This window comes from Pan troglodytes, chromosome 2, assembly GCF_028858775.2.
Source record: "Pan troglodytes isolate AG18354 chromosome 2, NHGRI_mPanTro3-v2.0_pri, whole genome shotgun sequence".
NCBI lineage: Eukaryota > Metazoa > Chordata > Mammalia > Primates > Hominidae > Pan > Pan troglodytes.
The window spans coordinates 70,247,709-70,260,841 of NC_086015.1; the positions used below are offsets into that span (position 1 = coordinate 70,247,709).

The following is a 13,133-nucleotide window of genomic DNA, read 5'->3' on the forward strand; positions in this document are numbered from 1 at the left end:
TTAATAGGCATAGGGTTGAATCTATTATATAAATTGCTTTAGGCAGTGTGGCCGTTTTCACAATATTGATTCTTCCTACCCATGAGCATGGAGTGTTTTTTCATTTGCTTGTATCATCTCTGATACCTCTGAGCAGTGTTTTCTAGTTCTCCTTGTAGTATCTTTCACCTCCTTGGTTAGCTGGATTTCTAGGTATTTTGTTCTTTTTGTGGCAATTGTGAATGGGAGTTCATTCCCGATAGGTCTCTTGGCTTGCCGGTGTATAGGAATGCTAGTGATTTTTGTACGTTGATTTTGTATCCTGAGACTCTGCTGAAGTTGTTTATCATCATAAGGAGCTTTTGGGCCGGGACTATGGGGTTTTCTAGATATATGATCATGTCGTTTACTGAGTTTTTAACATGAAGTGGTGTTGAATTTTATTGAAAGCCTTTTCTGTGTCTATTGAGATAGTCATGTAGTATTTATTTATTTATTTATTTATTTATTTCATGCATAACTCCTCAAGTTAGAGGGAGAAAATAAAATTGCGAGTCAAGGTGGAATTTGTTTGGAAGGCTCTGTATGATGTTCTCTTATAAATTATAGAAATGAGTAGTCTTAGAATATCAGCATTAAATAGAACTTTAAAAAAAATTCATGTAGCAGTAGGACAAAAAAAAAGGTGTAATTAGCTAGTTAACACTCTGTCTACTATGTAGTAACCTATTTACTATGGGTCATTTACTGATTACCACACGTAATTGTTAGGAAAGTCTTTGTAGCAAAAATGACCATGATGCTCAAGTTTGTGGACAGTAAAGAATCCACTTTGCTTTTGGCTCTTAGTTGTAGGATTACATTTAAAAGATCTCAAATGAATTTACTCTCATTGCAATTAAAAAATATAAACTTAACTTCTTACCAAAAACACTTTACTTCTGTTCTTTATATTAAAATAAAGTTAGATGTATGCTGAATCTCATAAAAACTAGTTGGATACAGAATTTAAAAAGTTGATTTATCTCATGCAAATCAAAAACCCCAAAACAATTTACAACCTATTTTGTAACTCAGAGGATATTAAACAGGCATCACTCATGTTTTGAGGCATCTTGAGGCATTATTCAATATATATGATTTTGCCAACTTGGATGGCCTTTGCATTTTCTCAAATTTGCTTGTGTGTTTTTTTTAAGACAGAGTCCTGCACTGTTGGCTGGGCTGGAGTGCAGTGGCGAGATCTCAGCTCACTGCAAGCTCTGCCTCCTGGGTTGAAGCAATTCTCCTGCCTCAGCCTCCTGAGTAGCTGGGATTACAGGCGCGTGCCACCATACCTGTCTAATTTTTTGTATTTTTGTTTTTCTTTTTTTTTTGAGATGGAGTCTTGCTCTGTTGCCCAGGCTGGAGTGCAGTGGTACGATCGGCTTACTGCAAGCTCCACCTCCCAGGTTCACGCCATTCTCCTGCCTCAGCCTCCCGAGTAGCTGGGACTACAGGCGCCCACCACCAAGCCCAGCTAATTTTTTGTATGTTTAGTAGAGACTGGGTTTCACCATGTTAGCTAGAATGCTCTTGATCTCCTGACTTCGTGATCCGCCCACCTCGGCCTCCCGAAGATTTTTTGTATTTTTAATAGAGACGAGGTTTCACCATGCTGGCCAGGCTGATCTTGAACTCCTGACCTCGTGATCCGCCCGCCTTGGCCTCCCAAAGTGCTGGGATTACAGGTGCAAGCCACCTTGCCCGGCCATGTGTGTGTTTTTAAAACTATTTTTTAAATTCCATTTCTTGTCTGGGCACGGTGGCTCACGCCTGTAATCCCAGCTTTGGGAAGCCAAGATGGGTGGATCACGAGGTCAGGAGTTCGAGGCCAGCCTGACCAACATGGTGAAACCTCATCTTTAATAAAAATACAAAAATTAGCTGTGCATGGTGGCAGGCACCTGTAATCCCAGCTACTCAAGAGGCTGAGGCAGGAGAATAGCTTGAACCCGGGAGGCGGAGGTTGCAATGAGCCGTGATTGCACCATTGCACTGCAGCCTGGGTGGCAGAGCAAGACTCCGTCTTGGAAAATAAAAAAAAAAATTTCATAAAGAATTGGAGCCATCAAAGTTGGCAAGCATTAAGCATGCTAATTAGTTCAACATACTGACCAATTCTCTGAATTATTAGTTCAAAGAAGCATTTGGACAGGGATGAAATTAAATTTGGGAATTTTTCATTCTAGTTGTTTTAGGATACTCAGGTTTGCTTTGATCTGTAAATAACAGATGCTTTTCCATGCATGGTTTAGAGTACATCAAACATGTTCAAAACTTTATCTCGGATACTTAAAATCAAGTTATTTTATTTTCCTGATATGCATGCATTTGCTTTATTTAAAAAAAAAACTGTCATAAAATAGTTGTAAGGCCATACATAAAATTTACTTTATTTATTGCTAAAATATATTGCTTATTTAAATAATCAGTTTTAAGAGTAAAAGCTTTGGCAGCTATGAAAGCATAGGGAGTATGTGTTCATATGTGAATGTATTGTGTGTGTACGCATAGTATACTTTTAGTTATCTAAGTAGTGAAGATAAATGTCTGCTTTACTTTTATTAGCTAAATATTATATTTAACTTAATAATTATTTAATCACTAGAATGAAAATAAAACTTTGAACAGAAACATTGTTTTTAACTTAAGTTTCATAGTTTACTACCTCTTTTGGCTCTTAACCATAATTTTAGTACTGGGAAGAATTTTTTTAACGAATGGCATAAAATGGATGGCAGATGGGATGAGAAAGTTGCAGGACCAAGAGGGTAAGAACTGAGAAGTCCTCGATTTTGTTTTCCGCACTCCCTGAACAGAAGGCTTGATTGTCGTAGGTCCTGCTCCAACCTAGTGTAGACTGCAGGAAGCCATGTGACAAGAGTCCAGATTGTCGTCCAATGGTGGAAGCCTCCCATTTATAAGTAATAATAAGAATAAGAATGTTTGGCATTGAGCCAGGTGCGGTGGCTCACGCCTGTTATCCCAGCACTTTGGGAGGCTGAGGCGGGTGGATCACCTGAGGTCAGAAGTTCAAAACCAGCCTGGCCAACATGATGAAACCCCCATCTCTATTAAAAATACAAAAAAAAAATAGCTGGGCATGGTTGTGGGTGCATATAATCCCAGCTATCTGGGAGGCTGAGGCAGGAGAATTGCTTGAACCCAGGAGGTGGAGGTTGCAGTGAGCCGAGATCGTGCCATTGCCCTCCAGCCTGGTCAACAACAGTGAAACTCCATCTCAAAAAAAAATAAATAAATAAAATAAAATAAAGAATGTCTGGCATTAATTCTAGAACTGAGATGCTCTTTTGCTTAGTAAAGTCATTTTTTCTTTTTGATCATTAAGCTACATGAGGTTTTGTAATGCATTCCATTTGTGGCTGTTCTTTATCAAAATATTACTATAACAGTAGCTTCCTTAGTACATCAGACATCAGGACACTGAAGGTCTAGTTGCAGTTTTGCCACTAACTATCTTGTGCCTTTTGAAGTTGTTTAATCTCTCTGGGTATTGATTTCCTTTTTTAAAAAATAGTTGGTAAACTATGACCTGTGGGCCTAATCCAGATTACAGCCTGTTTTTTTAATAAAGCTTTATTGGCATGCAGCCACTTTCTTTCATTTATGTATTGTCTGTCTGCTTTCACACAACAGTGGCAGAGTTGAGTAGTTGTAACAGAGACTGTATGGACCATAAAGCCTAAGCTATTTATTATCTGGCTCTTTACAGGAAAAGTTTGCTGAATCCTAGACTAGATCATCTTTGAGGGCTGTGCTGTGCCTTAGATTAGATTTCCTTTTTGTCAATTTCTCTTTAATTCTAAGTTCTCAAAAGCTGTCTGTCTTTAAAGGATATAGCATATCATTTCCTCGTTATCAAATTTGCAAATTATGAAAAGAAGGAAAATACTGAGTAGATCATTGGTTCCCAAAGTACAGTCCCTCCACGAATAGCAGCTGCATTCCCTAGAAACTTGCTAGAAATGCAGAATCTAAGTCCCCACTTGAGATCTTCTGAATCAGAAACTTGGGGTGAGGCCCAGAATTTGTGTTATACACCCTCTGCATGATTCTGATGCATTCTGAAGTGTGAGAACAACTGGACTAGGTGATACAAAGTTCAGTTAACAGATTTTCTTCTTCTGTTTTGAAAAAAAGAAAAGCTTAAATACCAAAACCATTTGGTAGGTATATCAGGAGGAAAATGAAATGTTGGATATTATTACTAAGCTGGTGAAATTAATATTTTCTCTAGTAAAACTCCTTGTCATAAATTGTGGATAAGTTTTAATATAATGAGAAATTTCTGAGAGGTACATCTGTGTCACCTTCAGCATATTTTTAATGGACAGAAAAGTAAATATGATTTATTTCTTTGTGGGGTTTTCTTTTTTTGGTGGGAGATCACTTTGAATTATTTCAAAACTGATGATTTGTAATAAACAGTTTTCAGAATAAAAGAATTACATTAAGAATTAATTTGCTTGTGAAGAAAGTGTCTTAAGAGAAGAGCATTTAAGGGGCACAGCAGCCTCTGCTGTAGCTGGATTTCTTACCCATTTTAAGTGACATCAGTGTTGAATTGACTTTTTCCTCAGTGCTAAAAGCTGCTAGAAATGAGCACCAGTCACACTACTGATCTGTGTTAGGAAAGATCACAAACACAGTACTTTGTAATAAATGTCAAAAAGAGGAATAGCAAAATTGTACATGTCAAGAAAGCATTACAGGATGACGTTGCTATTTGGAGAATTGCTTTCATCTTTGAGATATCTCACACCTGCTTCATTTGGCATAGGTTGTTTCCATTTCATGAAAAACAGTCTTTTCCCTCCCCCAGATCCCAAGTTACATAGAAACAGTATGCTAACAAGGGAAAAATTTTAACATAAAAACTCACTCGAAGGTGCCATCTAAAAACTCAGTGTGTAAACTTAGTTAACTAACTTTATTTTGTTGAAAAGGGACCCTTGGTTTGTGTGTGTGTGTGTGTGTGTGTGTGTGTACACATGAATACGTACCTATGTATACATTTGTTACTGTGTGTATGTTTATATATGTATGTATACAGTTCATTTGATGTGCGTGTATATGCACCCATTTCCATGTATGTATTTAAAAGAATACATACAGCAAACTTTTTTTTTGAGGCAAAGTTTCCCTCTGTCACCCAGGCTGGAGTGCAGTGGCACAGTCTCGACTCGCTGCAACCTCCGCCTCCTGGGTTCCAAGCGATTCTCATATCTCAGCCTCCCGAGTAGCTGGGACTACAGATGTGTGCCACCATGCCTGGCTAATTTTTGTGTTAGTAGAGACTGGGTTTTGCTATGTTGGCCAGGCTGGTCTTGAAGTCCTGGCGTCAAGTGATCTGCTCACCTCAGCCTCCGAAAATGCTGGGATTATAAGTGTGAGCCAATGTGCTTGGCAAACAAACTTTTGTATATATAATCCTTTCATACTAATTTTTAACTACTTGTAAAAACTATGTTAACCCCCAGTCACTAACACAGTTCCGTAGTCCATATTTATTATTGCTTCCTTCACTTTTCTCCTTTCTTCATGCATGAAAATATAATGTGATCCAAGGGGGTATGTGTGCATGAAGTGTGTGTTTATAGAGTAACAGTTAAATGTCTCGAAATAAACTGATTTGGATTTTTAGGTTATAGATGTTTTTGTTTTTTATTAAACGTCTTGATTGTTTGACTGTCATCATGGTTGTTTGTATAACTCCTTGAGAAACTTCCACATGCGGGTAGTTTTTGAAAAAGAAAATATTTATTTGCTTCAGTTTTTCAGGGGATGGTATCGTACTGCTTTTTCACATTTTATGGATGACATATTTGGCTATCTCTGGGCAAAAATCCAGTTAAAAATAATAGTATTTAATATTTAATAAACTACCAGGCTTTTGAGCCATCTGGAACTTTATTTTCTTTGCACGCAGCATCTGAGTTTCAGCTGTTAGCGTTTCTCCTTTGCTCTGGGAAGGGTCAGTTGCTTTTAAAGTCTTTGAAGCTTGCTGTGTCAGCCCTTTTCATATTTTCAAAATGCCCGTGTAAAAGGGCTTTTCATCCATTCATGCTGATAAGTCTTTTGAACTTGAGGTTTGAACCAAGCTAATCAAATTTAATTATAGCTTAAATCCTGTTACAGTGAACTCCAGTGGACTTCTAGGCTAGGTTTTTTTTTGTTTTTTTTTTTAGTGTTATACTGGAATTTAGCCATTACCAATATTACTTGAAGTGAGCAGGCCATTGACTGCAGTTTGGGAGACCTTTTGTAATGGTCAGATTTTAGTTATAGTGACATTGGCAATATGATTTGAACTTTATTCTTTTCCAAAGGAAATAATTGAATTAGCCACAAGTAAAATTTCTTGTTCTTTGCATATATTTCAAATTACCTTTTCCTATTTGTCTTAAACAATTTTGAACAATTAAAATCTTAAAAGTACTTTCTTAAAGAGTCCTTTGGTGGTGGTGTCGCTGATGCTCATTTTTTGTTTTTAAGATCCATAACAGAATAAGGATTTATATACATCCTCCTAGGGATAATGTCATGGTTTCTGCATATTTGCATAGCATTTTGAGAGAGACTTTTTCCTTTTTGCTTCAGGAAAAAAAGTTTGAGCAGTATAATTTTCTAGAAAGAAGGAAATATAAATATTTTAGACTGTAGCATATATTAAAGGGAGGTGGACTAGTACTGATATTTTTAGTGCTTTCTTCAAAATGATTGCTAGCACGTGTATTATATTTTAGTATCTTGTTGCATTCACTTGTTAATCTGTATGCTTCTGTATATGCAGAGTTTTTTGTTTTTTCCAACACAATTTAAAATTCTACTTAAAAATTACTTGTTTGGATTTCTAAGCAGATTTGGGAATTACGGCATTGAAAATACTTTTTTGCTTTTTATGTCTCAATAAAGTCTATGCATTTTTATAATATTGGACCAATGTTTGACCTGCCAGAATAAAATGATGATAGAACTCATTGTGTCCTCAAAGAATTGGATTCTGAAATGGAAGATAGGGTTCATGAAGAATGAAAAATAGTAGATCTCATGTAAAGGTGAAAATTTACTTTTCTTTTTAGTATTCAACTCAAAATTGCCAGTTTCCCTGAATTTATTATAGCAAGTTCTCTTGTTTTAAAATGAAGTGAAATGTGAAGTTAATTTACATACTAGCTGCTTTGAAGTGTAATTTTGCTTGCCAAGTTGTTACGGATTTTTATACAGACTTTTTAAGGAATTTAGTAATAATGCTGCCACAGTGTGTAGGACAAGTTCATGCCTTGCATCTTTGATGGGCGTTAGAATTGTTTGCCACAGTTCCCACTCTGGTTGGAGGGCACAACCAATTTGTCTATGCCTTTTGACTTCCATGCCGGAGAGTGTGACTTTTGCATCTGTTTGTTAGTATTTTTATGTAAGCAGAAGCCAAGAATGTCATTAGAAAGTAAAACTTTAACAAGAGGGACTGAATCCTACTAGGCCAACATAATTTATAGAGAGCAGGGGCTAACATTTTCATTTGGGAAGAATGCTTCCATTTCTATACGTGTTTAGACGGAGTACCTTAAGCATTGTTTTAGTCTTTTCCTATCAACATGTTACCATTCAGAACTTAGGTGGATGAAACATATTTTATATGTAGTTACAGAGAGATACAGAATTAAAAGCCTACAGATACAAGCATTAGAATTGTGACGGGGGTAATTAGAAACATGGAGTCTGAAGGTAGCCTATCTGGGTTCAAATCTCAGCTCCAGTACTTAGCCATGTGGCCTTAGGCAAGTTATTTAAACTGACTTATTTTGTTCCTCTGTAAGATGAGAGTAACAATAATACCAACCTCATAAGGTTGTTGGGAAAATTACATGTGTTCCTGCATATGAAGTGCTTAGGACAGTGCCTGAAATACAGTCCTATATAAATGTTATAATTTATGATTATTGTTGTGATGATAATGATGATAATATCACTAGCAGCTCCTCTGAAACTTGTTGACCTCATCCAAGGCCTATCACTTAGCTTTATCCCCAGTGTCTCTAATACTCCATCTGTTGTGCAGAGTATATCCTGAACCTTCCTCCCTCTGCATTTGCCCACTTGGCACCTCTTCATTTGCTCTTATAATCTCTAGACCATAAGTTTCAAAGACGTGGCCCAAAATGTTGGACTCAAGGTTTTTGCAAACTACAAGCTAACATGTTAAAATTGAGTGGTTTCATATACAACTCCAGTTATCTAAGTTTTCTTGGACAATCTGGGTATCTGGTCATAGTGGGCCTACATTTCTGCATAGCAGTAATTGTCTAGAACACAGTAGCGGCTGCTTGTTTTGACAGAAACTGCTCTCCATGTCATCGGAGTCCCTGCCACTTCCTGTTGTTTTGACACTTTTCTCATTCTAGTCATCGATATCATTTGTTTGGGTCATGTAATACTTATTTGCTGCCAGCAGTTTAGAGTAAGCAGCGGTTCTCCACTATGTGTTCTGCACACTCATACTCCACTAGGCCTTTGCTGATAGGTCACCAGATTTTGATCCATGTGTAAAACATACATTAGTTAAAATCAAGTATGCATAATAGTGTTTTGGCTTTGTCTGTCAGAAGGAACATTGAGCTGGGCAGGTGTGCTTGTGTATTAGAGCTAGATACAACTTGGTGAAAAGGTTAGCCCGTATTTAAGTTCAAACCAAAGAAGAGTGATTAAAGCCCAAGCCAAAGAAAATTGAGATATGGGAGAGCTTTGCCTTCTGTGTGTGTAAGGGAGCACAGGTGGTGCACGCCATGTGTTCAGTGTCTCAGTGCTAGGGAGTCAGCAGGGATAAAGAGAGATAACTGATGCCTTAGAGCAGAGTTTAAGGGGCTGTGGATTGTGTCCATGGGGGACCCCCCTTAGCATTCCAGGCTGTGTAGCAGCATCCCTGGCCTCTACCCACTAGATGCCAGGAGCACCTCCCGTGAGTAGTGACAATTTAAATGTCCCCTGGGAGGTTGAAAGACGCAGAAGACATTATAATACAGTAGTTATCATGGTCTAGTCACTGTTGACATCTTTAATGCTGCTTTTAGTCTTTGAATCCTTTGAAATATTGGCTTTATACTCCACTTTTCTAAAGCATTCAGTATTTATTTTATGGCCATTTTACTACAGTATCAGAGAGGAGATATACTTCTCTCCCCCTCTCTAGTCAAGCACAACTGCAAGTATCTTTAAGGCGCAGCCACCTTTAAGGAAAGACTTCTGGGAACAGCTGACTGTGTTGGAGTAACTGGGCTGTGGCTCGTCCTCTGCTGCTCATTAGCCCTGTGAACCTGGGGAGGCTAGCTCCCTCTCTTAGTCTTGGCTAAAAGTGAGGTGGCTGGATCAGATAATCAGCAAGATGCCTTCCAGGTAAGATTAGGCTGTAAGTCAGAAAATATTGTAGGACTTCTGAAACTTTAACTGCCAGTCAAGATCACTTAACTAGAATGTCCCACATTTTTCACTCCATTGAAATGAGTAACTTCAAGTGTCATGTAACATCAGGATCACTTAGGGGAATGTCTAGAGGTGCAGTAGATGATTGTTAGCTTTCTGTTGCTGTGTAATGAATTACCACAACTTTAGTGGTTTAAGGTGACATATATTGATGATCTCATGGGTCTTTACAGCAGCAGTCTGAGGACCGCGTGGCTGAGTTCTCCGTTCAGTGTTTCACACAGTGACAGTCAAGGTGTTGCAGGGACTGTGATCTCATCTGAGGCTAGGGTCCTCTTCCAAATGCACAGGGTGGTTGGCAGATGGCATTTCCTTGTGGCAGTATGACTGAGGGTCCTGTTTCTTGTTAGCGATTGGATGGTGACCACACTTGACTTCTAGAGGCTGCTCTCAGGTCCTTGCCATGTGGCCCCCTCCATAGCCCCTTTTACAACATGAAATTTTATTTCTTCAGAGCCAGCAGGAGAATCTCTCACACTTCAGATCTTGTTAGGAAGGGGCTGGTTTTTCTAAGAACTCACCTTTGAAGTCAAGCCCATCCACGATAATTTCCCTTTTGATAAACTCAGAACCGACTGATGGGGGAACTTAATTAAATCTGCAGAATCCATTCATGTTTCTCATTAAATGTAACTTCGTCACAGGACTTTTCTTTGTCCTGTTCACGGTCCCATCCACACTGGATGGGGGAGGATTATGCAGGACAGGTACATCAGGGAGTGGGAATCTTGGGGACCTCCCACAATGCCTCTTGATTTAAAAAGATTCTGGAGCATACTTTTTCTTATGTCTCATATCTAAGCTAACATCTTCCCTTTTCTGTTCAGTTTCAGTTTTGTGTTCACATGTCTGTTGTCATATTTTTTCTTCTATTTTTGCAGGAGGAGGATTAGAGTCAAAGGTGTGGGGTGGCTTCTGAGCTTCTGTGAGTTGTTGTGTGTGGCTTGTATACATGCTGTTATACTGGTAAGCTCTGTAACAACCCCTGATTGCTGAACATGCTAACTGGGATATACGCTGCATGGTTCACTGGTGCTTTCAGGAAACCATCGGGGTGTCAGGCATTGAGGATTCGTTGTTCACTGATACATTCTTTAAAATGCTTTTAGAATCATTATATCCAGTTTCCTTTCTCTCTGTACATGGGACTGATTAACCACCATGTGGGTGGAAATCTAATTTGTTGCTGGCTCAGAACTTTGCAATTTTCAATACTTTGCAGAATTATCCTGTTTACCAAATGAATTGTGATAAAAATTGATACATTAGTATTAAGAGGATGACTTATAACATGTACTATGATTTATAGGGCCAAAAAGACCTGATAAACTCACAACCATTTTACCCCATAATGTTAAGAAACTTAAAAGATTTTGTCACCAAAAAGTATATCTTGTGATTTATTTTTTATGACACGGTAGTATCACTTGTTAGAGTTCCGAGATTCTTTATTAGCAACTGACAGTTTTCTAGGAACTGAATTTTTACACTTGGAGCTGTCAAAAGCCGAAAGCATTTCTAAATGATCTGCATCCCACTCCCCTCAAATAATAATGTACACGCTCATTATAGTTTGTTAGTTTCTCATGCCTTTCTTTGGTGTTCTCATGGTTGTGAGAAGTTGGGAGAAGCAGCGTCTAAATTCAGGAAATGGATTTCTTTTCTGTTACTAAGTACATTGCTATAATTTAAAGACAACAGGAGAACATGTCTTTTATCTCAAATGGATCTGCTATTTTTCTTCTAAGGTGTTTCTCTAAGAGTAACATTATGTAATTTAATCAGTGTTATAAAAAATGGAATTCCTGGTTAGGATTTTAAAAGGTGATGTTAACAGATATCAAATTTTTTATATTAGGGATTGAAGGACTTTTATTTATTTATTTCATTTTAATTTTTAAGCTCCAGGATACATATGTAGGGTATGCAGCTTTGTTACATAGGTAAATATGTGCTATGGTGGTTTGCTGCACCTATCAACCCATCACCTTGGTATTAAGCTCAGCATGCATTAGCCATCTTTCCTAATGCTCCCCTTCCCCCCACCCCACCCTGTGAAAGGCCCCAGAGTGTGTTGTTTCCCTCCCTGTGTCCATGTGTTCTCATTGTTCACTTACAAGTGAGAGCATGTGGTATTTGGTTTTCTGTTCCTGCATTAGTTTGCTGAGGATAATGGTTTCCAGCACCATCCATGTCCCTGAAAAGGACGTGATCTTGTTCCTTTTTATGGCTGGGTAGTGTTCCATGGTATATATGTGCCACATTTTATTTGTCCAGTCTATCGTTGATGGGCATTTGGGTTGATTCCTTGTCTTTGCTATTGTGAATAGTGCTGCAGTGAACATACATGTGCGTGTGTCTTTGTAATATAATGATTTATATTCCTTCGAGCATATACCCTGTAATGGGATTGCTGGGTCAAATGGTATTTCTGGTTCTTGCTCTTTGAGGAATTGCCACCCCATCTTCCACAATGGTTGAACTAATTTACATTTTCACCAACAGTGTAAAAGCATTCCTGTCTTTCCGCAACCTTGCCAGCATCTATTGTTTCTTTCTTTTTTTCTTTTTCTTTTCTTTTTTTTGAGATGGAGTCTCGCTCTGTTGCCTAGGCTGGAGTGCAGTGGCACTAACATGACTCACTTTAACCTCCGCCTGCCAATTTCAAGCAGTTCTCCTGCGTCAGCCTCCCGAGTAGCTGGGACTACAGGTGTGCACCACAATGCCCAGCTAATTTTTTGTTTAGTAGAAACAAGGTTTCACCATCATGGCCAGGCTGGTTTCGAACTCCTGACCTTGTGATCCACCCACCTTGGCCTCCCAAAGTGCTGGGATTACAGGCGTAAGCCACTGCGCCTGGTCTGTTTCTTAACTTTGTAATAATTGCCATTGTGAATGGCGTGAGACGGTATCTCATTGTGGTTTTGATTTTCATTTCTCTAATCAGTGATGTTGAGCTTTTTTTCTTACGTTTGTTGGCTGCATGAATGTCTTCTTTTGAGAAGTGTCTTTTCATGTCCTTTGCCCACTTTTTAATAGGGTTGTTTTTCTTTTTCTTGTCTCTCTCTTTTTTCTTTTCTTTTTTAATACTTTAAGTTCTGGGGATACATGTGCACAACGTGCAGGTTTGTTACATAGGTATACATGTGCCGTGGTGGTTTGCTGCACCCATCAACCTGTCATCTAGATTTTAAGCCCCACATGCATTAGGTATTTCTCCTAATGCTATCCATCCCCTTGCCCCCAACCCCCAACAGGCCCCAGTGTGAGATGTTCCCCTCCCTGGGTCCATGTGTTCTCATTGTTCACCTCCCACTTATGAGCAAGAACATATGGTGTTTGGTTTTCTTTTCCTGTGTTAGTTTGCTGGGAATGATGGTTTCTAGCTTCATCCATGTCCCTGCAAAGGACATGAACTCATACTTTTTTATGGTTGCATAATATTCCATGGTGTGTATGTGCCACATTTTCTTTATCCAGTCTATCATTGATGGGCATTTGGGTTGGTTCCAAGTCTTTGGTATTGTAAATAGTGCTGCAGTAAACATATGTGTATGTGTGCCTTTATAGTAGAATGATTTATAATCCTTTGGGTATATACCCAGTAATGG

At 38.5% G+C, this 13,133-nt stretch overlaps 1 protein-coding gene and 1 pseudogene across 9 annotated transcripts in view; both read left to right on the forward strand.

Annotated features, from left to right (window-relative positions):
* Nucleotides 1-13,133, forward strand: part of SLC25A26 (solute carrier family 25 member 26) — a 189,934-nt gene that overhangs the window by 104,923 nt on the left and 71,878 nt on the right. The window lies entirely within an intron of this gene.
* Nucleotides 770-13,133, forward strand: part of LOC104005613 (developmental pluripotency-associated protein 4-like) — a 32,243-nt pseudogene continuing 19,879 nt past the window's right edge.